Source organism: Maniola hyperantus, chromosome 9 (genome assembly GCF_902806685.2).
Source record: "Maniola hyperantus chromosome 9, iAphHyp1.2, whole genome shotgun sequence".
Lineage (NCBI taxonomy): Eukaryota > Metazoa > Arthropoda > Insecta > Lepidoptera > Nymphalidae > Maniola > Maniola hyperantus.
The window spans coordinates 6522183-6548626 of NC_048544.1; the positions used below are offsets into that span (position 1 = coordinate 6522183).

Sequence of the window (26444 nt, forward strand, 5' to 3'; positions counted from 1 at the left end):
TCCGCGGGCGTTTTTATCAAAGTTTTATTATTGAAGTTTACTACCTACTTTAGTTTTCTTTGAGCAACCTTCGTACCTTATTTAGTGTTTTATACTCAACAGTAATAAAGTTGAATACTTGTGGAACACCTCGGTGTCTGTTTATTTGTCACTGATATTTTACTTAAAGACTTCAACTGCGTAGTTTTAGACTTACTTAAATTTTCCGTTATAAAGAAGGCTTTTTGTTAATCCAGGGTATAATCTATACCCATTTCAAATTTCAGCCAATTTCGTCCACTAGTATGTATGTATGTATATTCTTTATTGCACCACAAAATACAAGTTACAAAAAAGAAATCTTAAATAGCAGGTACAAAAAATCGCTTCCCAAAAAAGTTTCCCACCAAATACGCATTCTTTACACGACCACGACCATTAGGAGAAAAACCAGTTTTATTCGATTGATATAAAACCAATTTCAATAAATTTTCGTGTGTACGTTCAATGTTTAATACACTAAAGGGTTGCGGTATTATTTTAGGGTAACAGGGCAAATAGACTTTAAAATATTTATAAAAAGCGTGCAACTTTGCGCTCGGGCGGCCCAGACTACCGCTCCCGGTCGCCCGCAACGCGTCTTAGAGAGCACCCGTGTACAACTTCAATCTCATATCGCCTTAAGAGGAGTTTGTTTGTAGTGCGCTCCAAACAAAAGCAGTTTGGCTCTCGTTTAAATACTAACCATTCCAACCCAATATGAAGTTCTAGGAACTAATATCTGGTAAGTATGATAGTCGTCTGTGGTTTGTGCTAGATTTTCGTTAACATATTTAATTACAAAGTTACACGGGCTCCAATATTTACATACAAATCGAAGTGTTGATATTAATATGGATTGGGTATTATTACATATTGAATAATTGCGATCATGTTTACTCAGATACGGATCAGGTTTAGGTGTCAGAGAGGCAGAGCATGCATTATTTATTTACTCAATCATCAGTCTATGCTCGCTCAGTTCACTCTGCTGGAATTTCAGCTCAAATTTCAAGCAAATAACACGATCCATACACACGTGAATAATATGATAGTTAAGATTTATGTGATTATGTTATTGTTATTTCTGAATAAAATTACTTGGTTTGTACAAAAGAGTTTTTGAGAGTCACAAGATTAAAAAAAAACAATTATCCATGCGGATGAAGGCGCGGGCATCAGCATTATAGCCATTCATAATTTCCAATTATTACTCAAAAGAAAAAGCGTATTTCAATTGCAGCGGCAATGCGTCAAGGACCGGTTCTCTCTAACTATATTTTTTATACACACTACAAGAAATCAGATGGCCACACTTCAAAGATACCTATTACCTATTAGATTACTTGCAGTACTTGCGCTAGACGAAATCAAATAGCAATTGACAAAATATCAAAGATACCTAAGTACTAGCCAGTGATTTCATCTAAAGGAAGCTACCCGACCAATAGTTGGCTATTCATTTAATTTCATCATCCATAATTTCCAATTATTACTCAATATAAAGGAGGAAGCGTATTTCAAGTGCAACAGCAATGCGTCAAAGACCGGTTCTCGCTGGCTATAACATACTTGCGCTAGATGAAATCAAATAGCAATTGGCAATACATCAAAGATACCTAGCCACTGATTTCATCTAAAGGAAGCTACCCAACCAATAGTTAGCTATTAATTTAATTTCATCATCCATAATTTCCAATTAGTACTCAGTATAAAGGAGGAAGCGTATTTCAAGTGCAGCAGCAATGCGTCAAAGACCGATTCTCGCTGGCTATAATATACTTGCGCTAGATGAAATCAAATAGCAATTGGCAATACATCAAAGATACCTAGCCACTGATTTCGTCTAAAGGAAGTTACCCGGCCAATAGAGATAGAGTCATCCCATAATGCAAATCGATCAGCCTTGGGTGTCAGGTAGCGTTGGAGCCATGAATTATGTATTTTATCGCTCGTCAGTCTCCACTCGCTCGGTTGGCACCAGTTGGCACGGATGTGAAAATTATTCGCGGAACATGAGAACGGCATGTAAAATCAATTAGTTTAATTGTTCTCATTTTCATTGATGTACCTATTTTGAGGACTTAATCTGTGGAGGTTTTTTTATAGTTTTGGTATTTAATCGTCACAAAAAAGAAAAGTCGGTTGTAGAGAAAATTAAATTACATTTTACTCACGTAATGGAAACTGTTTTAATAAGCGATTCTACCTATAATAATAATAATATGCCTATTACTTATTGGCGATAATACAGTGATGTAAGTGTGTGTAGGTATTATCGCCAAATGTGTTCCAGTATGTGAGTAATGCAGGTGATACCAAAATTTAAACCCCTAAAGAACCAACAAATTAGTAAATAATTATTGTAATATTTTCATTTAAAAAAAATCATAGGTAAATCGGATTTAATAATGATGATTCACATTCCAAACATTCCTATTAATAATTTTCTAATTCAAGCGATCATAAAGTTCAGTAGTGATTAAAGCAAAGCCGTTAATTATGCCGGCAAAACGGATTTATAGATATGCATAATTGAGCTTAGTCATTGATCTATTATGCCTATTATTAAGAAACAAGATTTATTAAGAAACTAGATGATGCCTGCGACTTCATCCGCGTAGGTTTAGATTCTTAAAAACCCTGTGGGAACTCTTTGATTTTCCGGAATAAAAAGTAGTGTTTATCTGCGTCCGTGATGCAAGCTATCTTTTTATAAAAAGTTTTTTTTTGTCCCGGAATTTCGAAGAGTTCCTATGAGATTTTAAATAACTTAAACGGGAACGCGGAAGTAGTTGCGGGCATCAACTATCAGTAGATAAAGTTGAGTTTAATTTGTAAATTATCAAAAAGACTTACTTCTACTCCACACTGTCTGTATGTATACACCCTAAGACGTGACTAATGTTTTGGTTGCAAACTGGAATCTCATCAAAGCATAATTATTACTACCGTCCTTACTCATCACTTTGTTGTACAATAGTATGTAAAATAAGATAGAATTGGCAACGTAGAGCCATTATGTAAATGTGCCCAAACTAAATTATAACTACTGCCATTTCAATGGCGGACTGGCTTACTTTGTTGGCACTCGTCACTCTGACACGGTGTTTTTGCGTGACTATGTTTGTATAGGAGCGGGTGGTTCCATAAGACCATTTTACACAAAGAACAACAAGCTCATTCATCATCACAACCCATCGCCTGTCGACTACTAAATGAGAAGGTCATACCAGCCAGGTGCAGATTGGCTTACTTCACACACCTTTGAGAACATTATGCAGAGTTTTCTGCTATGCAGGTTTCCTCATGATGTTTTCCTTTACCGTTTAAACAATTCATATTTACATACATACTGGAGCCCCCAATAAGAGGTTGAAATCTTTCACCATCAGGCTATCACTAGGCAATAACAAGTCCGACCGACAGCAAAGTTTTTAAACCACTACCCTGTTTTAAATTATAGAAGGCGCACGCCGCTTCCTATAATTTGAAAATTTTGCAGCTCCTGCTAATTTCACTTTGTCATGTGAGTGAAGTTAGCAGGAGCTAAGAATTTTAAAAAAATCATTCTGGTAAATAATATAGCCACCTGTTATTAGCTAAAATACCAACTAAGATCTTTATTTCAGATCAGTAAAATCAATTTTAATAAAATAAACGACAGCCGCAGAAATTCAAATTATCGAATTCGAAACAAAGACTGCAGTAAAAATCCAAATTTCCAAAAGAGCTCCATTAGCTAAATCGGTTTTCGAACAAAGGCACGATATAGCTCGATCGAGGTACGGAAAGACGCATGAAAAGACTAGTGATGTCGCTCCGCGCATTGTTCGGCACCATTAATTATCCCCCGCCCCACAATCAGATGGGAGCGTCGAAGTCCCGACAATACTTAATTGGTACATCTCAGCCCCCCGAAGATCAATCATCCCGTGTCTTTGAAGTTTCTAGTATATTAGAAGCGAATCCTTACGAGGGAATTCACATTTTAGATAGATGATATACGAAAACATTTTTATTAGACTTATTTTTAAGGTTCCTTATCATCTGAGAAAAAAGGAACCGTTATAATATCGCTTCGTTGTCTGTCTGTCTGTCGTATTTCTCAAGACCCGTCAAGGGAATTAAAACCTATAGGGTACGTTCCGTTGACCTAGAATCATGACATTTGGCAGGTAGCAAAGTCTTACAGCACGAGTAAAGCAAGAGTAAAGAGTAAAGTCTAACAGCACGAGTATAGCAAGAGTAAAGAGTAAAGTCTAACAGCACGAGTATAGCAAGAGTAAAGAGTAAAGTCTAACAGCACGAGTAAAGAGTAAAGTCTAACAGCACGAGTATAGCAAGAGTAAAGGCACAAAACACAAAAAAGTGTTATTTCTTGTACGATGGTACGGGACCCCTCTGGTACGACTCGCACTTGATCGGTTTTTTTGTACAAAACACGCCGTATTAGGATCGTTATTAAAATATTATGAGCAAACTTCAGGTTTGAAAAACTTTTATTAAATTTTTGTACAAAATTTAGCAAAAAATATTTTCAATCTTGTCTTCGGAACGGTATCACAACAATACCTAACTTAAGGGTACTTAAACCGTTTATTTCAGTACTAGCTTATGCCCACGACTTAGTCCGCATGGACTACACAAATTTGAAACCCCTATTTTACCCCATGGCCTAATCCTTATAATTCTGAGAAGAGACCCGTGCTCAATAGTGGGCCGGCGATAGGTCGTCATCGTCGTCGGCCGTGCTATCAGACTCGTGTACATTTACTGAATAATTTTTTATTTGATATTGAGACCTACTCAATATTCTACCTGAATTGTTATTTATATGCTTTAGTAATTGAAATCTCAAGTATAAGCTATTTACATTACTTATTTAAAGTAACGCTGATTAAGTAAAAATATATCCATATAAAACATAATATCATGAATTTAAATCTCAAGTATGAGTTTTTACATTATCTACTCATTAAAAATGTATCCATATAAAACACATCATGAACTTGATATGCAAAGTGCAACATGCTTTGACCGCAAGCTGAGAGAGAGAGAGTTGGTTGTGTAGAGTCATTATGCTAATAAGATACAAGCATCTCTCAAGCTGAAATACTTCCACCGCCATCTAAATTTCAAATTACGCTAATTTTATTAACGTCTATCACCCTGACATTTCCACGGCATTACAAAAAGTCCTGTTTATATAATGAAGAGACGAGGGTAAAGGCCGTAGATTGACGTGATCGGTTTTGTACTCAAGATCCAACGCCTGCAGAACTTTTTTCTGAGTAACATTTATGTATTTTCACAACATGTTAGTATGTACTTTGAACGTACGTATAATATCTGTACCCGTAGTACAAGATTTTACGTCTCACCAAACCAAACCAAATTCGAGAGTCGAAATACTTCCGCATTACAGTAAACTGGTTCTTAACTGCCTTGTTTTAAAGCTCAAGTTTGTCTACACTTCTACAGCCAGCGCTCCAAGCGGAAACATTGCGAAATTAAAATCAGTGGCGTTGAATATTTGACTTCAATTCAAGGCTGTTTAGGTCCATTTTACTTTGATGTTTTTGTGTTTCGACTCTCGAATTCTAGCAACGTTTGGTGAGACGTAAAATCTTATACTACGGGTACTGATAGCGTAAGCCGACGACGACGGCCAATTTATGAGTGGCAGATGCTAAAATTACGTTAATGGGTAAGTTCTCCCTTTTCTTAAAGTCTGAGTGCCGATTTTTGATGACTGTATGTTTTACAGATAATTCATAACAATCAATATATCAGACACCTCCCGCCGGCACTTAAAAGTTCGTAAAAATAACATACTTATTTTATTTTATCTTATTATTCTATTATTATCATATAGTCCGAGTCGTACTTAATCTCTACATAGTATAAAATAAAGTCGCTTCGTATGTTTGAACGCGTAGATCTTTTAAACTACGCAACGGATTTTAATGCGGTTTTCACCAATAGATAGAGTGATTCAAGAGGAAGGTTTATAGGTATACTTAGTTTAATATTGGTTTGTATTAATCCACATTGCACCTATGCGAAGCCGGGGCGGGTCGCTAGTTTTTATATATGGTACTCAGGGAACTATTTAAATAGTTTTGTAAGCAGCTACACAAATTTGTAGAGCCAAACATGGGACACACAACTAAAATGTCGCTGTAAGCCTGAGCACGTTTCGTTGTACGTTTTGCTGGTTATTCCACGTATAGTACGCGACAGGTCGCGATGGCAATCGGGGAGGGAACGCCCCGCACAGCCGCACAGCCCCTGCGCTAACCCAGTGTGGGCGAGTGCGGGTGACGTGCGGGTGTGCGGGGCGTCCCCCCGCCTCATACCCCGCTTGCCATTTCAACCTGTCGCGGACATTAGTTGATCAGTAAATGAAACTGCAAAAAGATCGCATAACAATTTAATTTGAAATTTTCGTTTTCATTATATTCATTTTAATTATTTGATGGGACTAATTATTCACACAACGTTTGTAGTCTCATTGTAATTTTCACAGAGAATTTATGGCACCATTAATTTTAAATTGATATTTAACTTTATCAATGGACAAAGTTAAATTTCATAATAATTGATATGTTTTGTTGTAATGTAACCACGTTCTATGGAAAAAAGAGCCCTGCAAAGTGCGAAGCGGGGCTTCTTTTTCCAATGGGGGGTCTATTCCCTCCCCCTCCACTCACTCCCCCCATAAATGAAGTTTATGATAAAGAAAATGCAAAAGCGAGCGAAACGCGAATTTGGAAAACGAATTATTTGGTGAAATAATAAATTTAGAAATGATATTTTCACATTCAGCACATTTGTTAATAGAATATTTGTTAAATGTTTTTTTTGTAAAATGGCAATATGTTTGCGAAATACGACGTTTGAGATTTGATTAGTTTTTGAAACTTCAACACACATCATTGAAACAAAGATCATTTGTTATACGTTTTTTGTTAATCAATAGTGAACCAGAAAATGTTCGTGCAGCAATTACCAATTATTGTTATTTTGAGTTAGAACTGCTCCTTACATTACGTTAGACAATTTTTCCAGATAATACCTACCTATAAACTTGCAGTTCTAGACTTATTATTATGCAGGACTTGCGATTCATAAAATATTAAAGCTTCTTCCATTTTAAGTTTCGGAAGAACCAAAAATCTGTGTTTAAAAAATCAAGCTGGCAAGTAGACCTCTTGAAATTTAAACCCTCGTGTCAGAAATTATAATATTTTTAATTAAATTCTAATTCAGAAAACGCCAGTCTTAAGCAACATCAAGTCCCTACCCTGAGGGCTTAAAACGTCTGAATTTTAAGAGAATTAAATTAGAAACACTTTGCAAGTAAAGCTTTATTAATGTAAACAAACAAAGTAGGTGTCGATAGACAAACAGAGGCCATACCAAATTCACTTCACATTGTTTAGAACTGGAAACCACTTGTTAGCCAAAATTAACGTACGTGAACCTTTAAGCTCGAAGTAATAATATACTTAGTGTCCTCCCGACCAAATTTCGGCCACAGCGAGCGGCCAATCTCCACAGAGATTAGCCATCTGCGCGGGAGATTAAACAACGGTAGTGCAGAAGTGTGTGCGCAAATACAACATCACTCTCTATTCCTACTCTACGCTCGCAATGAGCCGCTACGCCTTGACGTAGCGGCTGAGTGCGACGTAGCGGCTACACGCATATCAACATAATAATAACAATACAGTGAGGCAAAAATGGAATAATTTCACAAATGTGTTTTGTTTAATTTAGATTCTAGGACGAAGTTAAACTTTCTTCTATTTTAAAAAGTACAATAATTGGTTTGTCTGTTGTGCAAAACCACTGGGCTAAAGCAAAATAGATCTATGACAGTTTGACGTAAATATCTTGTGACATTGCGTACCGATGGTCAACTAATCCTATATTTGCTAATATAAGTTAAGGCAACCGATAATGATATAGATATTAGGTATAAAGGAAAAACGTAGAGTATTTCAAAGTAATCCTTTATCTAATTAAACAAAGATATTGTATAAACGGAAACTATTTTACTACGGAAATTGTAAGTTATCAATAGCTGATAAATAAATACACCAGAGACTTCAAAGGCCCTACTCAACTCTTGAATACTCTTTGAAAGCCTTCTGTTAAGTCAGATAGGTAGACAGCAAAATGACTAACTAATAATACTGTGTTAAGTATATACCTATAATGCGCGACAGGTCAAATTGGCAAACAGCTAGGGAACGCCCCGTACACCCGCATAGCCCCCGCGCTAACCCAGTGCGGGCAAGTCCCCCCACCCCGTAACCCGATTGCTATCTCAACCTGTCGCCTACCAGGTATACATATTTTGAACTTAAACTTAAATTTTAAATTATAGTTTTATACATTAAAACGTTTATGTAGAATTTTTGAATTATTTTAGGAAGAGTTCATACTTTTATACGGAGTTCACGCTCTTATATTAATATATTATCTCTGCTTATATGGAGGAAAACGATGATTTTATTGAAGATGGAACATTGTATATGTATTGTCCCAGAAAGATTATTAAAGATCCTATTTGTAATAAGCTTTGTAATATTTACCAAAGAGATAAAGCTGTCACTGGCCATTTATTAAATCGAAAAATAAACTCAGTTTATTGCCTCCCGCTAACATAACGACTTCTCCTAGTATTAAAAACATTAAGGTTATAAAACGTGACCAAACGATAAAAGAGAATAAAGAAAAATAGAGAAACATGGTCACAAATGCCTATGATGATGGCCTTTGTCTATGTAACGATAAATTCACATTCAAGTGTTTTTAGTGGTGGTGGTGGTGGTGGTGGTCGTGGTGTTTAGTGCAAAACTGCAAGATGACATCGAGTTAAAAAAGAACTCTGAACAATTTATTTAAGAAATTAACGGTTTGTTGGATGAAGAATAGATTAAAACTACGTTAACTGAAAAAATCCATGATGATAGATCTTATCCATCAGATACAGATTAACACAAAACTTTTAAAAACCTGTAAGTAGCTTTGATTTGAGTAGTCAGATCACATTATATTTTAATCAATTTTTAAGACACTTAAGTGACTTAAGCGACTCAGCAGTCGCTTACACATCCATTGAAAATGATTTACGTAATTTAAGTCAAATAAAAATCGACAGGAAAAGACCCCGAGTTCCTTTGAGCCGAAGTCATTTATGGAACGATTTTTATCGACGACTAAAGCAACCATTGCCCTGTTTGCTGAATAAATGAATTCGATTTATTCCTTCTCTCGTAATCTGACGACCGTCCTCTTGAATTAAAATGGGGTAATAAAACGTGACTAAATGACGGGGCAGATACAGAAATAATATTATGAGCATTACCGACATGAATCAAATAATCAATTTCTTCTTATTGGATATGGTGATGAGAAAACCTAAGTGGGTAGAGATATCAACTCACTTGTAAATAGACGGCCTCTTCAATGTCTGGTTCTAACTTTGTGTTTGTACAACATCATTACAAGTACGTGGTAGATCCATTTGACAATGATTCAAAAGTACTTGTAAAAGTTGTTTCTATTTTAACGGACTTTTTATCAAGGGGATTGCGTTATTCAAAACCAGAGATCTGTAATCAGTTCTCCTGAAACTAAAGTTTGAGATGGTTATAGACGTCCTCATACCATGATGCGTTTGGAACTCTCGTAGCTTTAGTTTTAAGTTTATACGTAGGTAAATAATTATCACCATGACATTATTATCTTACAAGTTCAACGATTGACAATCAAAAAGTGTTACAATAATACCCATTGGGGAGGAAACCTGTATGCCTGAGAGTTCTCCACAATGTTTCCAAAGATGTGTGAAGTCTGCCAATCCGCAGTTGGCCAGCATGGTAGACTATGACCAAAAGCCTTCTCACTCTAAGGGGAGACCTGTGCTCTGTTCTGTAGTTAGCCGGTGATGGGTTGATCATGATGAATACCCATCCATACTAATATTGTAAATGCAAAAGTGTGTCTGTCAGTCTGTCTGTCTGCTAGCAGCTTTTCATGCCCCAACAGTTTAACCGATTTAGTTGAAATTTGGTACAGAGTTAGCTTACATCCCGGGGAAGGATGTAAGCTAACTCTGCTACCTTATCCCGGAAAATCAAAGAGTTCCAAAAGCACAGGATTTTCAAAAACCTAAATCCACGCGGACGAACTCGCGGGCATTATCTAGTTTTGAATTAATGCTTTTTGTTCGAGTTTAAAATTAAGATAAAACTACCATCTCGCTTCGCTTGCGATCGATTGTAGATCTACTTCCACTTTTGTGAAAATTCAGGGGAGCAAATATTTTTCCCTAAAATCTCTGGAAATATTAGCATATTTTGAGATTGCTTTCTCTAACAATTCCTCTACATTGATACAGAAGTAATAAATCAATGGGAACTGACACGGGAAGGATGGGAAGTATGATGGTCGAGAGGTTACAAAGAACGATCCCTCGACGGAAGCATTTGGACAGTAATGACGTCAACATAATAGCGACTCGTACAAATGTGCGCAGCCTTAAGCCGTTAACACTATTGTGGACAACTATCATGTGCGTTACCACTAAAAATCTGTTAAACATTTATGCTTCTATGAAAATATATACCAACGCAATTTTTCCCTAGCAGCTTTTGTCAGTTAAATAAATTGGTAAATAAGTCAATTTATTTACTAGAAAATTTCTATTACAATTAAGGTGCCACTTAATATCTAACCTATTCGCCAGCTCACTGCTGAGCACGAGTCTTCTTAAAGTTGAAGAAGAAGAGTTTGACCATAGTCTAATACGCTTGCCAAGCGTGGATTCCTTCGTGCGTTTTCTTACAATTTTTTTCCTTCACCGTTAAAGCAAGGATATTTAAATGCTTCACAGACTTCACACACCTTTGAAAACTTTATGGAGAACTCTCAAAAACTTTTTAAAAGATTTTTTAAACAGTTGGCTCTTAAGCATTACAAGTTATCATTTTTTGTTCATCCTAAAGAAAGATTTACATAATATTAAATGTCTATGATTTACATAGCCTCGTTTCAGTCGAATAAAATTCGAAGTGAAAAGGCTTCCTTCGTGCATTTTAGGAAACGATTTTTGTTGGCGAGTAAGGAAACCACTGGCCTCTCCGTCGAATAAATGAATACGATTTTCTCTCTCTTGTTTATACTGAGAACGCTCGTCTTGTATTTAATAATAAAAAAGAACTCTGTCTAATAGTTGATGTACAATATTTCCTGCCAGTTACTGTAATTCCTTGTATATCATGAAAATTTGCAAAAAAACGCCTGCTTCTATCCAACATTTATCGTGTCGTTGCTTATCTCAAAATATTCGATTCGCAGTCGAGTATTTTCGAGTTATAGTTTAAAATGTTGTACACATAATACATAATATACAAAAATAAAAGATACACTGCTGTAGGTAGGTAGATTTTTTGAAATTTCCATGTTCGCGAAGCCGCGAGCAGTCTCTAGTAACAATAGACACAGAGAGTAATAATCCAGTAAATTCAATTACATTACTTCGTCTGACAATATTCATACACCTAGCTGGTTGCCATTGGACGTAACATGTTGGTTTTTGATGAGAAATGACTTGTATTCTATTATATTACGTGAACATGGCCGAACTACGTTAATTTTATTAACGTCCGTCATTCTGACGTGGGGATTTATGGAACAAACAAAGAATGGATTTTGTTTTGTTGGCGCGCTGGGCAGCTTATGTAATCACAAATGATCCAGCCAAATTATACTAACTAGAGGACTCGCCCCAGCTTCACATGGGTGGCTTTTGCAACTTTTTTGTCTAGACATTCCATCATTGCTGTAGATTAAGGTCGTGGCGAGATCTTAAAGTCGCCTATAATTTAACTGTTTTAAGTTCTACCTGTTTTTTTTTTCTGTTGGTGCCTGTTTTCATGATAGAATAGAATTTGTAGGTACAGCCTACCAATATCTACTGTATTTTAAACCTAGCGAGAAAAATCTAAAAATGTATAAACAAGATAGTATTGGCATTATATAATGAATTTAGTAATTCATTTTAAAGACTTCACTTTTTTTATCTGTTCTACATACCGTAGCCGCCATGTTAATTCTAACTGTGACGTCACATGGATTGAAATTGTAATGTATTTCACAAAGAAAACACCGTTGCTGATCAGTCCTTGTGACGTCATGACTGCTCATGAACCTAAAAAGATTGCAGGTAGCGTTTTCGCGGCGTTAAATGCAAGATTTAAGCACATTTATATTACACTTTTTTTTGCGCAACAGATCAGCTTGGCTGTCCAGCGCGAAAATTCAGACAGTATTCTTGGCACCATTCCACGCGGGCATGATTTGAATATTAATTAAATAAGGCTAGCTTCAAGTTTAAGCTTCAAGCTTCAATAAAAAAACAAGATAACTATCTCAATAACTTAATAGCACATTTCAGTCACATGAAAGAGGCCATTTATGCAATTTCTTTAGGCTTGAGTGACAATTTTCATCTCACACAATAACGATACTTTTTCTCCTCAGTCACGGAGTATTAAATTCCAATAGACCGACACGACAGCAATTCATTCAGTGACAAGTTCGAGTTCGAGTAGGGAGAAATTAATTTAAGAAATGGGGATACTTAGGACGTCCACAAAGAAGCTTCCCACAACGGAAGCATTTAGGCGGTAACGACGTGAACATTTTATAGTAGAGTATTCAGCCCAAGGGTCAGAAGCCATTAAGATCATTGTGCCCCAAGTATTTAACCTCCTGTTACTTAAAAAAAATGTCTCCGTTGTAATAAAGGAGTGTGAACCAATTCCTATACTCATCCTGATTATTTTTCTTAGACCCAGCTTAAACCACTGGGGCTGGAACATAAATATACGTGGTCACACTCACAAACTGCAGCATTTGGAACACCGGCAAATATAGTATGCGACAGGTCGAGAGAGCAATCTGGGTGGGGACACCCCGCACACTCGCACAGCCCCCGCGCTAAGCCGGTGCGGGATAGTGCTGGTGGAGTGCGGGTGTGCGGAGCGTCCTCCCGGCCCCACCTTATATCCCGATTGCCATCTCGACCTGTCGCGTATTGTATACATTATCGTGGATCAGCAGGGATCCTTCAGAGAGCTTGCCCCTCCTATCATGTTTCAACTGGATATGTTAGCGATTTATTTAAAATAGGATTAATTTTTCAGGATGGGTCATCTTATACAAATTGATCTTATCTAAATAGATTGTAACCGCACTCAAGCACTTTCTAGCATTAAGAGACACACTCCATTTCCATTGAACAAGTAGGTTAAGTATCTACGTACAATCAGCTACTAGTGATATTTATACAGGACCATACGCAATAAAGGACCGCACGCCCCATTGCTCATGCTCACTGATCTCATTGTATACCCAATACAATGTTATGCTTCTGGTCTATAGCCCGCGACAGGTCGAGATAGCAATCGGAGTATGAGGCGGGGGGACGCCCCGCACACCTGCACGTCACCCACGCTCGCCCGCACTGAGTTAGCGCGGGGGATGTACGGGTGTGTGGGGTGTTCCCTCCCCGATTGCCATTTCAACCTGTTGCGTACTACACATACTTAGTGACTGCGCCAGATATGTAGTAAGTCAATAGATCGAGTTGGTTTAGCAACTGCGATTGACTGTGAATTTTGAACTACTAGATGATGCCCGCGGTTTCGTCATCGTGGATTTAGGTTTTCTAAAAAAAAACTAACGTTGGTATAAAAAGTAGCTTATATCCGTCCCCTGGATGCAAGCTATCTCGGTGCCAAATTTCGTCAAAATCGGTTTAACGGATGGGCCGTGAGAACTATGCATATTATAGACAGGTATCAAAACTGATTCTTTTCTGATCCCGACTAATATTATAAAGGCGAAAGTTTGTATGTGTGTGTGTGTGTGTGTGTGTGTGTGTGTGTGTGTTTGTTCCTCCTTCACGCAAAAACTACTGAACGGATTTGGCTGAAATTTAGATAGATTATACCCTGGATTAAAACATAGGCTACTTTTCATCCCGGAAAATCAAAGAGTTCCCGCGGGATTTTGAAAAATGTAAACGGACGACGCGGACGAAGTCGCGGGCATCAGCTAGTGTTACATAAAATAAAACCTTTTATTAACTCAGACTTATTTCATTCACCATTATCGTCACAACCACGACACAACCCATCGCCAGTCTATTACCTATTAAGCACGGGTCTGCTCTCAGAATGAGAAGGATCTAGGCCATAGTCAAGTGCGGATTGGCAGAAAATTATGGAGAAAACTTAAGCATGCCGGTTTCTTCATGATGTTTTCCTTCGCCTTTCAAACAAATGACATTTTAATATCACATACCAGCCCTGAAAGACGCACGGATCGAAATCTTGAACCCCACGAAACCGAGCAGACATACTTTCGCGTATTCTATAATATCATAGAACGGAAAATACTTCTTGTCGGGTGTAAAAATGCTTCTATAAATGAAACAACACGTCAGTCACCTGTTTAGTCAAGTGATAGGTTGATGATGATAATTAAATAAATACACCTATCTGTAAAATATTATGTGATATTAGGTACGAACTATTGTTACAAATTGTTATGACCATAATAATAGCAACCGTAGATATCCAGGGTCCATGGCGCATACCTTTATCCAAGTAGCGATAAATTCAAATGAGTAATGTGGGGGTACGCATTCCTTATCATTCATGCTTATCTCCCATATTAATAATGTTGGCAATCGTTTATAGGAATGACTTGTAAGGGTTCTTATTTATAAATGGACTTTGTAGGATTCCGTACCCGAAGGGTGCCAACGGGACCCTATTACTAAGCCTCCGCTGTTCGTCCGTTCGTCCGTCCATCCGTCCGTCTGTCTGCCAGCGGGCTATATCTCATGAAACGTAATAGAATAGAATAGAATGTTTTTTTATTCATGTAAACTTTTTAAAAGTGCTTATGAATAGTCTGGTAGTTTTAATTTACCACTGGTTCGGAATGCCGTAATAAGGTAAAGAGTTGAAATTTTTACAGAGTGTGTATTTCTATTGCCACTATTGTTGCTATCAACAAACGAAAAAAAAAACAAAATTGCCGCATGTAAATCAGTACCCTTATTATAAATGTGAAAGTGTGTTTGTTGGTTTATTGGTTTGTTGGTTTGTCCTTCAATCACGTCGCAACAGAGCCACAGATCGACGTGATTTTTTGCATGGATATAGTTTAAGACCTGGAGAGTGACATAGGTTACTTTTTATCCCGGAAAATCAAAGAGTTCCCACGGGATTTTTAAAAACCTAAATCCACGCGTACGAAGTCGCGGGTATCAGCTAGTCAAAAATCAAATAATCAGTACATCAGTACACATCAGTACACATATTATAAATGTGAAAGTGTGTTTGTTGGTTTATTGGTTTGTTGGTTTGTCCTTCAATCACGTCGCAACAGAGCAACGGATCGACGTGATTTTTTGCATGGGTATAGTTAAAGACCTGGAGAGTGAAATAAGCTACTTTTTATGCCGGGTAATCAAAGAGTTCCCAAGGGATTTTTAAAAATCTAATACCTACCACGCGTACGAAGTCGCGGGTATCAGCTAGTAAGTACATAATCTTTTACTTGAGAGAGTTTGACTAACTAGTTCATACGGAACAAATAAAAAATGTGATATTTTTTTTAATATGGATGGAAAAGCAATGCTCGGTTTTAATCTACCAAGCGGATTAATTTATTATTATTCTATGAGCATTGCTCATATTTCATTAACGGTGATTGGATTACTATCCAATAATTTATCCAATAAATCATTATAAACTTTAAAATTGAATCCATATAGCATATTTAATTAGTAATAATAGCAGGAGGGATTGATATTTTAGTCGAAATCGGGGTGATCACGACGCGCACACCCACCCACACAGCCTCCGCGCTAAACCAGTGCGGGATAGCGCAGGTAATATGCGGGTGTGCGGGGCGTCCCCCCGCCTCATTCCCCGATTGCCATCTTGACCTGTCGCGTATTAGTGGAATTTTAAAGTCGAAAAAAATAAATATCTAACCTCAGCAGCTATATTTCATTTTTATTATAAAATACCTAAATTGCCCCAGCCGGGAATCGAACCCGGAATCTCCCACTAATAAGACCACTATGCCAAGGAGGTCGTCATAAATTGATAGAGGTTGCACTGACAAAAGGATTACTCTCTTATAATATAATCTAACAATTAATTACAGTAAGTTATAGTTAGGTATGTATATTACACTCCAGAGAGATCAGGCAAACAATCATAAAAAGCTGTTGTGTACAAAAACTTCTGTTACAATTTACTTTATTGTATGAGGCATGAGTAGAATATAAAATACTTATCCAATTGTTCAAATGCCTTATTATTTAGCTAAAAACAGCGCAAATTGAATCCAGATTAAATTCCCGACGTCGTTGTACAACACGGCTTTATACAGCATCGCTCCCATTCCACACTTCCGCTACAATATGAAACAAATTGTTTTCTACTCCGCATAAAGAAAAGATTTCCTTAAAATTACTTCCAACATCCAACAATTTTTCGTTCTCCCACATACAAATTCCTAAACTGGAAACCGTCTGGCGTAAAACAATAACTTTGTGCTCAGCCTCATGCGAGTTATGTTATTCTTTATATTAGGTCGTATGTTATTTCTTTCGTGATGCATACTTACGACTTTATTTGCATAATGTTCCTTTAACGCAAGTCATTTCCTTTGAATAAAGATGCTTGCGATACCTACATGCAAATTATGGAACCAGCTAACTCCCTTCATCGGTGTTCCGACTAGTTCGGTTATACAAAGAGCGGATCAACCTTAAAAGCTGGCAATGCATGGGCGGTTCCTCTGGTGCTGCAAATGTTCATGGGCGGTATCACTTAACATGAATTAAATAACAAATGACAAGAGTTCAAATCAATATGTGAACTCCGGAAATCGCAAAGAAGTTTTGTTGCCATTGTAAGAACCACATCACTGAACAAACATTTGAAAAGTTTCATAAGAATCACTTCAGTAGGAGTACCTAAAACTGGATTAGCTGTACTTAGCTAACAAATGGCAAAAAACGGAACCCTTATAGATTCGTCATGTCTGTCTGTCTGTCTGTCCCTCCATATGTCACAGCTTTTTTCCGAAACTATAAGAAATATACTGTTGAAACTTGGTAAGTAGATGTATTCTGTGAACCGCATTAAGATTTTCACACAAAAATAGATAAAAAACAATAAATTTTGGGGGATCCCCAATCCACAATGTTTAATGTTTAAATTTTTTTTTTTGTAATGATGAGTATAAATTTCACCGCGATTAATGTAGTATTTTCCATAAGTATAAACTATGTGTATCAAAATGCGAAGTTAAATAAAACTGTTCATGAAAACAGAAATCTCAAATCAGATTAGACCAAAGTCATGAACAGTTAGTGCAATTAATGATTGAATGTAATATGTATAAAAATAAGCCGTGATAGCCTAGTGGATACGGCGTCTACCTCCTATTCGGGAGATTGGTGGTTCGATCCCGAGCATGCACCTCTAACTCTTCAGAATTATGTGCGTTTTAAGGAATTAAATATCACCCGCTTTAACGGTGAAGGAAAACATCGTGAGAAAACCTGCATTCCAGTTGTAATCCTATTTGGCCTTATTTTCAGTCTGTTATTATGTAAAATTATATTGTATATATCGCTGTTGATTGCAAAAAATAAATAAAATAAATAAATAAGTTGTCCATAATTTTCTCAAAGGTATGTGAAGTCTGCGCCAATCCGCACTTGGCCAGAGTGGTGGACTATGGACCAAACCTTTCTCACACTGAAAGGAGACCCATGCTCTGTAGTGAGCCGGCTATGGGTTGATCTTGATGATGATGATGATAAAAATAAAAATATAGCTATTTATTGCTCACTGAATTGGTCTGCGGTTTGGCCTGCATAGTTTTACTAATCCAATTAATAATACGAAAACCACATTCAGAATTTAATAATGACCAATTTATAGTGTGATACTATAGGTGTTGTAATTTCAGGGAAACAATATTTCATGAATTTCGGATTAAACAAAACGTAGCTAGAAACTTTGTTGTGTTTGATTTTGAATTCAATTCCACGTTTTCATTTACATTTGAATGTTTTAAAATAATAATACTTTAGTTATTCTTTCAGTTTCCATGAATTCATGTGCCTACATTTCAGTTTCTGTGGCAAACATGGCAAAATTACATTTTCGTATTAACAGCGTTTAGACCAATAAAAATTAGCATATGCGTCGTGCGTCGAAAATTCTGGTATTTAAGGAGAAAGTGCATAATATGTCTATGCATATAACCTAAATATCACCATCATCATGATCAACCCATCACCGGCCCACTACTGAGAACGGGTCTCCTCTCAGAATGGCCTAGTGTGAATTATTAGCAAACACCCACACACCTTTGCGAACATTATGGGGAACTCTCAGCCATGCAGGTTTCCTCACGATGTTTTCCTTCACTGTTAAAGCAAGTGATATATATTTTAATTGCCTAAAGCGCATATAACTCCGAAAAGTTAGAGGTGCGTGCTCGGGATCCTACACCGGACCTCCCGAATAAAACATCTTAACCTCTGTAGGCTTAACTGAATATCATCATCATCATGATCAACCCATCACCGGCTCACTACAGAGCGCGGGTCTCCTCTCAGAGTGAGAAGGGTTTTTGGCCATAGTCTGCCACGCTGGCCATGTGCGGATTAGTAGACTTCACACACCTTTGAGAACATTATGGAGAACTCTCAGGCATGCAGGTTTCCTCACGATTTTTTCCTTCACCGTTAAAGCAAATGATATTTAAGTAATTAATTAAAATGCACATAACTCCGAAAAGTTAGAGGTGCGTGCCCGGGATCGAACCCCCGACCTCCGATTAGAAGGCGGACGTCCTAACCACTAGGCTATCACAGCTTATTTGTGACTGAACTGAATATGCGGCGAAAATATTATTTTTGGTGCAACTCACACGCTTCTATTGGTGTTGAAGTAACACGAGTAATATCAAGTGTAGAGGTGAAATTCCCCAAAGCCGCTCGATATTTGAAGACGTCTCAATAGCAAGCAGTTGGACAGCCAATAAATAAGTTATCAAACCATAATGGAGTGCGACAGGTAGCGCTATCGGCCCCGGCCCCTCGGGAATTGCCCCGCTTTTATTCGGGGCCACCCTCAAACCAGCTCGGTTTATTCGATGGACGTCTAACAATTCTTACGGTATTCCTGTTCCCTTACCGGTCGATTTTTCAGTTTTATCTACAATGTCTCTCTGTTTTTAACCGACCTCCAAAAAGGAGGTGGTTCTCAATTCGGCCGGTTTCTCTTTTTTTTTTATACGTATGTACATGGATTTTTTGATGTTTTATTTCAATTCCATTCAGGTTCCCCATACTAGGTTTTGCCCACAGACTGGTTGCATCATTGTTGCCGTTGCCTGACTGTGCCTGTGCCATTTATGTAGTCTAGCCAGTTCTAAACGGTTATACTAGTACCACCATTTGTCGATCATTTCGTCAAAGATTCCTCAGTACCTGAATACAATAAAGTCCTCGAACGGAACGTATTATTATCAGTGGTGTCATACGAATCCGAGATATGATTGCTTATTATTATGCTTATGCATGCTATTTAAACTAAGTGTGAACACGTTATACATGTAAACTTTTTTCGTAAATCGTTCTGTATCGTCATATTATAAACTGTATTTTAATCCTCGAAGTTTAAGGAATATAAGTTAGGTAGGTAGTCCTGCAGGCCGATTGCCGTAAACTGACATGTGACATCGCAATAGAAATATCCTTAAGAATCGTGATCGTTACAGTTGATAAATTTGCTATCGCGGACGACTAATGCACTATATCGCATTTGGTCATTATCGACATTTTGATGACGTATTGGTAGCACGGACCTATTTATAACCCGACTAAATCGAATATCTATGGTAATCACTTGGTAATCTAGTAATTTACATGGACATAACAGTCTCCTAAATTTGGCTACGTTACTTATTACAAATAAGTAGTTAGTCTGTGGTAACTATTTAGAACCCCAGACCACAAAGTACAATTTTTTGTTGTTTTTCCTTAGTTTGCGCGTTTGTTTTTTGTGATTAATTCTGCAACTTTGCTTGCTCCTCGGACTCCGGAGACTTAGTTTTTCTCACTGAACTTATACGCAAATGCCTGGGCACTGATTTGCCTAAGTATTGGGATCTTTATTGACGGACTGTGGCTGCTTGGAAGTTAGAACTCGTAAGTTAACAAACGTTATCATTCAATACAAGTAAAGGCTCTCATGCGGGTTTCCTCACGATCTTCCTTTTCCTTCACAGCTAAGCAAGTGATATTTAGTTGTTACAATGGTATTAAACTCCGAAAAGTTAGAGGAGTTTTAACAGCGTTTCATAAAGTACCTATTATACAAATTGAGTCCATTGCTACTGGTGGTTATGACTTCATAGTAAGTACCTCCACACTACAAGTGCTTTCTCGAGTATGTTTCCTTATGTATCTAGAGCTGCCTAAAACGTTGCTCTTCATATGAAAGTTTGGATGTTTCTTACTCCTTCGCACCACAAATATTTAAAGAAACAATTTGGATTAGCTAAATTAGTAACAAAGATACCATATACACTGATTCTAAAGTCTTCGCAGACAACGTCATACCTAAACAGAAGCTGGTAGTGCCTAGTGGTATAGATTAAGCAACACAGTCAGTGGTCACTTACTCAGTTATCATAATTTTTTTTCAGGCAAAGGTGATACAGTGCTACATTCATTTCTTCATCCTGACAAAGATATGGATTGGGATATGTTGTGAACTCGAGCTCTTGGACCCCGTGCAGAGACAAATAAAATAATGAACGGTGCCAGATTAGATTTATAAGAAGCAGATGGTGATATAATTAAAATGTCAGAATCTAATCTACTTTAATAAAAGAATACATAAAAAATCATCAAACTGTTGTTTTATTTGCCTAAATAATTTAAATTCCAAAGTAATTTCCAAAGCTAAATCAATTAAATCAGAAAATGATTTGACTTTTGGACATTACTTTGGGGAATAATTTTAGAAGTTCCCCGAAGAGCCTAGTGGTTAGGATGTCCACCTCTGAATAATTGAAGGTTGGGGGTTCAATTCTAGGTACGCATCTCTAAGAGTTATGTGCGTTTTAAACAATTAATTATACTTAACTTGATTTAGCGGTGAAGGAAACATCATGAGGAAATCTGCATGCCTGAGAGTTCTCCATATTGTTCTCAAAGGAGTCAAAGGTATACTATTATGTTCAGCTTGTCGCTGGCTCACTATAGAGTACGGTTCTCTTGAGTGTGAGAAGAGTTTTGGCCATAGTCTACCATGCTGGCCAAATGCGGATTGGTAGACTTCACTTCACACACCTTTGATAACACTTTGGAGAACTCTCAGGCATGCAGGTTTCCACACGATGTTTTCCATCACCGTTAAAGCAATGATATTTAATTATTTAGTTAAAATGCACATAACTGTTCTCCAAGAAGTTATAGGTGCGTGTAAAAAGTACTCTGTGATTCTCATTTCTCAGTGTTAGTATACCTCTATATTTAATGTACTCTGTGCATCAAACCTACTAATGAAAGAGTCATCACATATTCTTTTAAAAGTACTTATGAGACTTATATTAATCTAAAAATGCTTTTATACTATTATACTAGCTTCTAAAATTAATAATTGATTTCTTATCTAGCAGAAGAATTACTATAGCCTTTTTTAATCCCTTTCATAACTTTATTTTAATTAATATGAGTAGTAAAACGATTTGCGGATAGCTTATGTCACTGATAAAAACACCTCTCGAGTTGTTTCAATGAAAACCTCATTTGACGTAACATTTGTCTTGGTTCTTATATGACATCAAACTTCAAAACGCGTCCGCAATAGCATTTTTCATACAATAAATTTTATCGATAGTGTAAATGAACTGTCAAAACATTTTTTTGTCCACATCTATCCTTTGTGGACTGTCTCACCGAACCGTGATAGGAAAACCATATTTTGACATTGATGCTGTCATTAAATGATAGATGCAGTCGATTCGCAATCGGCCCGCAGGCTTCCATCAAGACGCCCGCTGCCAGCTCGGGCGTCCGAATGGAAACAATTAACCATTTCATATCTGACATAGAGAAGCTTAAGCTTTTAGCTGCTAGAGATACACGCTTAGACGATAGCATTATGAAACTATAGAGTACAGTGGCTACCACTGTACTCTATAGTTTCATAATGCTTAACTTAAGTAAACCTAATTATATTACAACACAGTATTAATAAAAAAAAACATGAAACTTACACGACCATCAGTCGCCGCAGCTTAATACCTACTTCACTTCTCTAAAACACACTAAACTAAAATTCTCACAACATACTCGTAAAGTCATCCAATTAGGAGCATCAAAAACTACAGTATTACAGTCTCTGTCTCTTACACAAATAAAGTTAATGTTATAACTTTATATTTTATACACTCATGATTATTTCGATAATTAAAAATCACTTTTTACGAAGTTCTCTGCTATTTCATTAGTTTTTGTTTTGGTTCATTAAAAGTTGAGTCTGTAATTCGGCATCATAGCATGACCGCGACTTGTAGTTGGAATGATGTAACTGCCAGCGAACGTTCGCTGTACGGGACGACCGCGTGAGCTTTGGCAGTACCTATAGAAGTATGCGCGCGCATATCGTTGCCCGTCCTAGTAGATACGGAAAATTCTTTATACTATCATCAGTGTAAGAAAAACCGCAAGTAATTTTTTTATTGAAAAAACTCGTCAAATACGTGTCAGAATACACATAAAGTTAAGTTGAAAGTTTTCGTAGTCATGCTAATAAAACGTAAAAGTTTTACCGTAAATTAAAAAGAAGAATAATAAAGAATGTTATTTTGTTGTAAATTTTTCTCTTACAGTGCCTACCTACCTACTGCTTATTTTAATATAGATAACGGGTACATACCACGATTAATTTGATGTTTTACCCGTTATCTAAATTAAAATATGTCGTTAAACCACGAAATAAGTTTAAAATCATTACCTTACTCTGCTTGTTCAAAATTTTAACCACATCGAACGCATTATCTTGATCTTTTAAAGAACTTTTCAAACCCTCATTATGATTTCAAAATAGGAACTATAACGAGGTATCACTGGGGAAACTAGATGCAAGATTTTCAATTGAAACACTTTTTATGTTCAGGTGGTACCCCAAAACGGTGTTTTTCTTTTCTTGAATATACGTGTATCTGTAGCGATAACAAGTTTCTCTAACTCTACCAATGCCAAACTTTACAGCTCTAATATAATTTCTCTTCAAAAAAGTATTTTTCTATAATTCGGCAAGTAACTATTATCATAGATCCTTTGAAAACACTAAGACACAACTAAGCGTTGCCCAAGCTTAGCCGCTTAAAGATTCTAGTGGTAAATTGCACCACTGCAAACTACGCTCCGTTGTTTATTTGTGGACTCGTTATATTTATTCAGAGCTTAACGTTGCACGAGCATAACTATTCGCATAATAATTACAAATGCTGTACGAATTTATAATTTTAGTATCTGATGTCCGCGACTTCGTTCGCTTGGATTTAGGTTTTCAAAAATCCCGTGGCAACTCTTTGATTTTCCGGGAAAAAAGTAGCCTATGTCACTCTCCAGGTCTTTAACTGTACCCATGCAAAATTGTGTTGGTTTGTTGGATTATAGGTTTGTCCTTCAATCACGTCGCAATGGTGCAACGGATTGACGTGATTTTTTACATGGGTATAGTAAAAGACCTGGAGAGTGACATAGACAACTTTTTATCCCGGAAAATCAAAGAGTTTCCACGGGGTTTTTAAAAACCTAAATCCACGCAGATGAAGTCGGGGGCATCAGCTAGCGATAAATAAATTTAAAAACACCGGGTAACCCGCCTGGTTGTTTGCTTATACTGCATCGAATTCTAAATAATATAATGAGTGGCGTATAAGGCTATAACATCTCATTGTAAAAAAATGTTACTTACTGCAAATAAATAATTTGAATTTAATCAAGCACCTCTTCCAAATTTACTTCCCACTCTTGCACCATGATATTATGCCTGCGGGGTGCTTCACAAACAAACAAAAGCAAAGCAATTATCAAAGATAAATAAGGGTCATTTTGTTCGAGCAGCACAATTTTCGCTGATGCTTTCGATTTAATGGGCTTTTTTCACAAAGTCAGCGAAGCTGAAACGCGGTTTTTTACATGTGAAGCGTACAGACAGCGGTTTATTTCCGATATATATGTACATTTATAAATTATACCTATGTACTCTGAAAATGTCGTAATTTCTTTTTATACTGTCACAGAGTTTTCATTTTTAGTTTTGGTATAAAGAAATCACCAATCGTTATTATTTTTTATAGATGAAAATGTTGCAAGAACGTGCACTGAATATGAAGTTACCTCTCTGTATGCCATATTTCTCATTGCTGACGGTTATTAACCCTTACAAAATAACTTGATAATACCCGCGACTTCGTCCGGGTTGATTTAGGTTTTGAAAATTTTGAAAAAAAGGAACTCTTTGATTTTCCGGGACGAAAAGTAGCCTATCTCCTTCTCCGGGATGCAAGCTATCTCTGTACCAAATTTTGTCAAAATTGGTTTAACGGATAAGCCAAACACACTTTCGCATTTATAATATTATTAAGTATGGATTTTTGGGTTGGTTGGTATAATAATGTACGCTCCCAGATCATATCGGATGTAAAAGATAGTAAAGGTACATTACACCTAAAGAATTTCGTGACAGAACAACATTACTGGCTCAACCCAGGACTCAAATTTCGCCTCATGACCTGTTTCGCAGCAAAATAAGCTACACCTCCTACGAAGCAGTTAAAATGGCAGCAAAAATGGTAAACGCAAACACCAACGCTACCTGTTTATCTTACACTTACAAACTTGCCGGCGAAATGCAATAAACTGCGCTCCACTGCACCCCTCCGTTCCGTTTCCTCGTTCCGGCGCAGAAGGCGAACAAAAAAGCAATCCTCAGTTTGTTTCACGGGAATCCAAGCCATCCGTCGAAGCCAATACTGTAAGCCTCCCCCTCCGCCCCACCTCACCTCCCCTTCTGCTCAAACCTCTCGTCCATCTGCCGCCGCTCGTCGCTTCCTCTTCTCGAAATGAAAAATTGACTTCTCAGTATTATTTGAATATGGATTTTCGAAATATTAATATATCAAATTCACTCATTATTTAGAGTACCTAGGTAATATTCACATTAACATGTTGGCGAATGCGAACTCTTTCTACATTATAAAATATGAAGGCAGAAACAATAATGAAGTCCTGCCCTACATATTAATGCACCGACAATATTATTTCCAATTAAAAAGTTCTTAAATCCCTACGGCTTAGGTGCTGTACCCTGCATCATCAGGGTCGAGGAGTTGAGACTAGGAGTTCAATCATAAAGTCGAGAGTGGTACCTACAATATTAGGCTATTAATAATTTTGTCACATGGCGCAAAAGCTAGTTTATTTTAAGTAGGCCGTAGCCTATTTGAACCTACCTAAAATATGATCTTGCTACTGCAAACTGTACGAGCTAAGCATCAAAAGATCGATTGATCGTTTGTACTAAAGATAATTTGCACAAAAGTGAAATAAAACGAGTTAACAATAATTGGCACAGGACAAAGACATGCCGCTGCTACCAATAAAAGCTTTTAGCAAATGTAGTCCAGGAGCCTACGTAACATTTGCCATAGAAAAATTACATGTCATTAATACCTATGAAACACCCCAAACCTATGAAAAATTGCGAAACTGGCAGGATCCAAACCTGCGTCGCCCCTGCGTGTCGTAAATCATCATCATCATGATCAACCTATCGCTGGCTCACTACAGAGCACGGGTCTCAGAGTTTTAGCCATAGTGGCCTACGGTGGCCAAGTGTGGATTGGCAGACTTCACACACCTTAGATAACAGTAAGGAGAACTCCGTTAAAGCAAGTGATTATTTAATTACTTAAGACGCACATAACTCCGAAAATTTAGAGGTGAGTGCCCGGGATCGAACCCCCGACCTCCGATTAGGAGGCGGACATCCTAACCCCTAGGCTACCACAGCAGTATCGTAAATACATATCTGAAGTTCCGGCACTTGGCAGTATGTAGTGAACCGTGGCCTAAGGTCGGAGGTACTCCGGGCGCACCCAGCGTACCTGCACGTCACCCGCGCTATCCGGCACCGGGCTAGCGCAGCGGCTATGCGGGTATGCGGGGCGTCCCCACCCTGATTGCCATGTCGACCTGGTCGGGAACTATA

General features: G+C 37.3%; 1 protein-coding gene across 1 annotated transcript in view; it reads right to left on the reverse strand.

The window, feature by feature from the left end:
- The window catches only part of LOC117985368 (potassium channel subfamily K member 15-like), a 68055-nt gene extending 45275 nt beyond the window's left edge, over positions 1-22780 (reverse strand). Inside the window, exon 1 of the mRNA XM_034972067.2 lies at positions 22438-22780. The gene's annotated coding sequence lies outside the window, so the exon portion shown is untranslated. The remainder of the gene's footprint in view (positions 1-22437) is intronic.
- Between the last annotated feature and the right edge of the window lie 3664 nt (positions 22781-26444).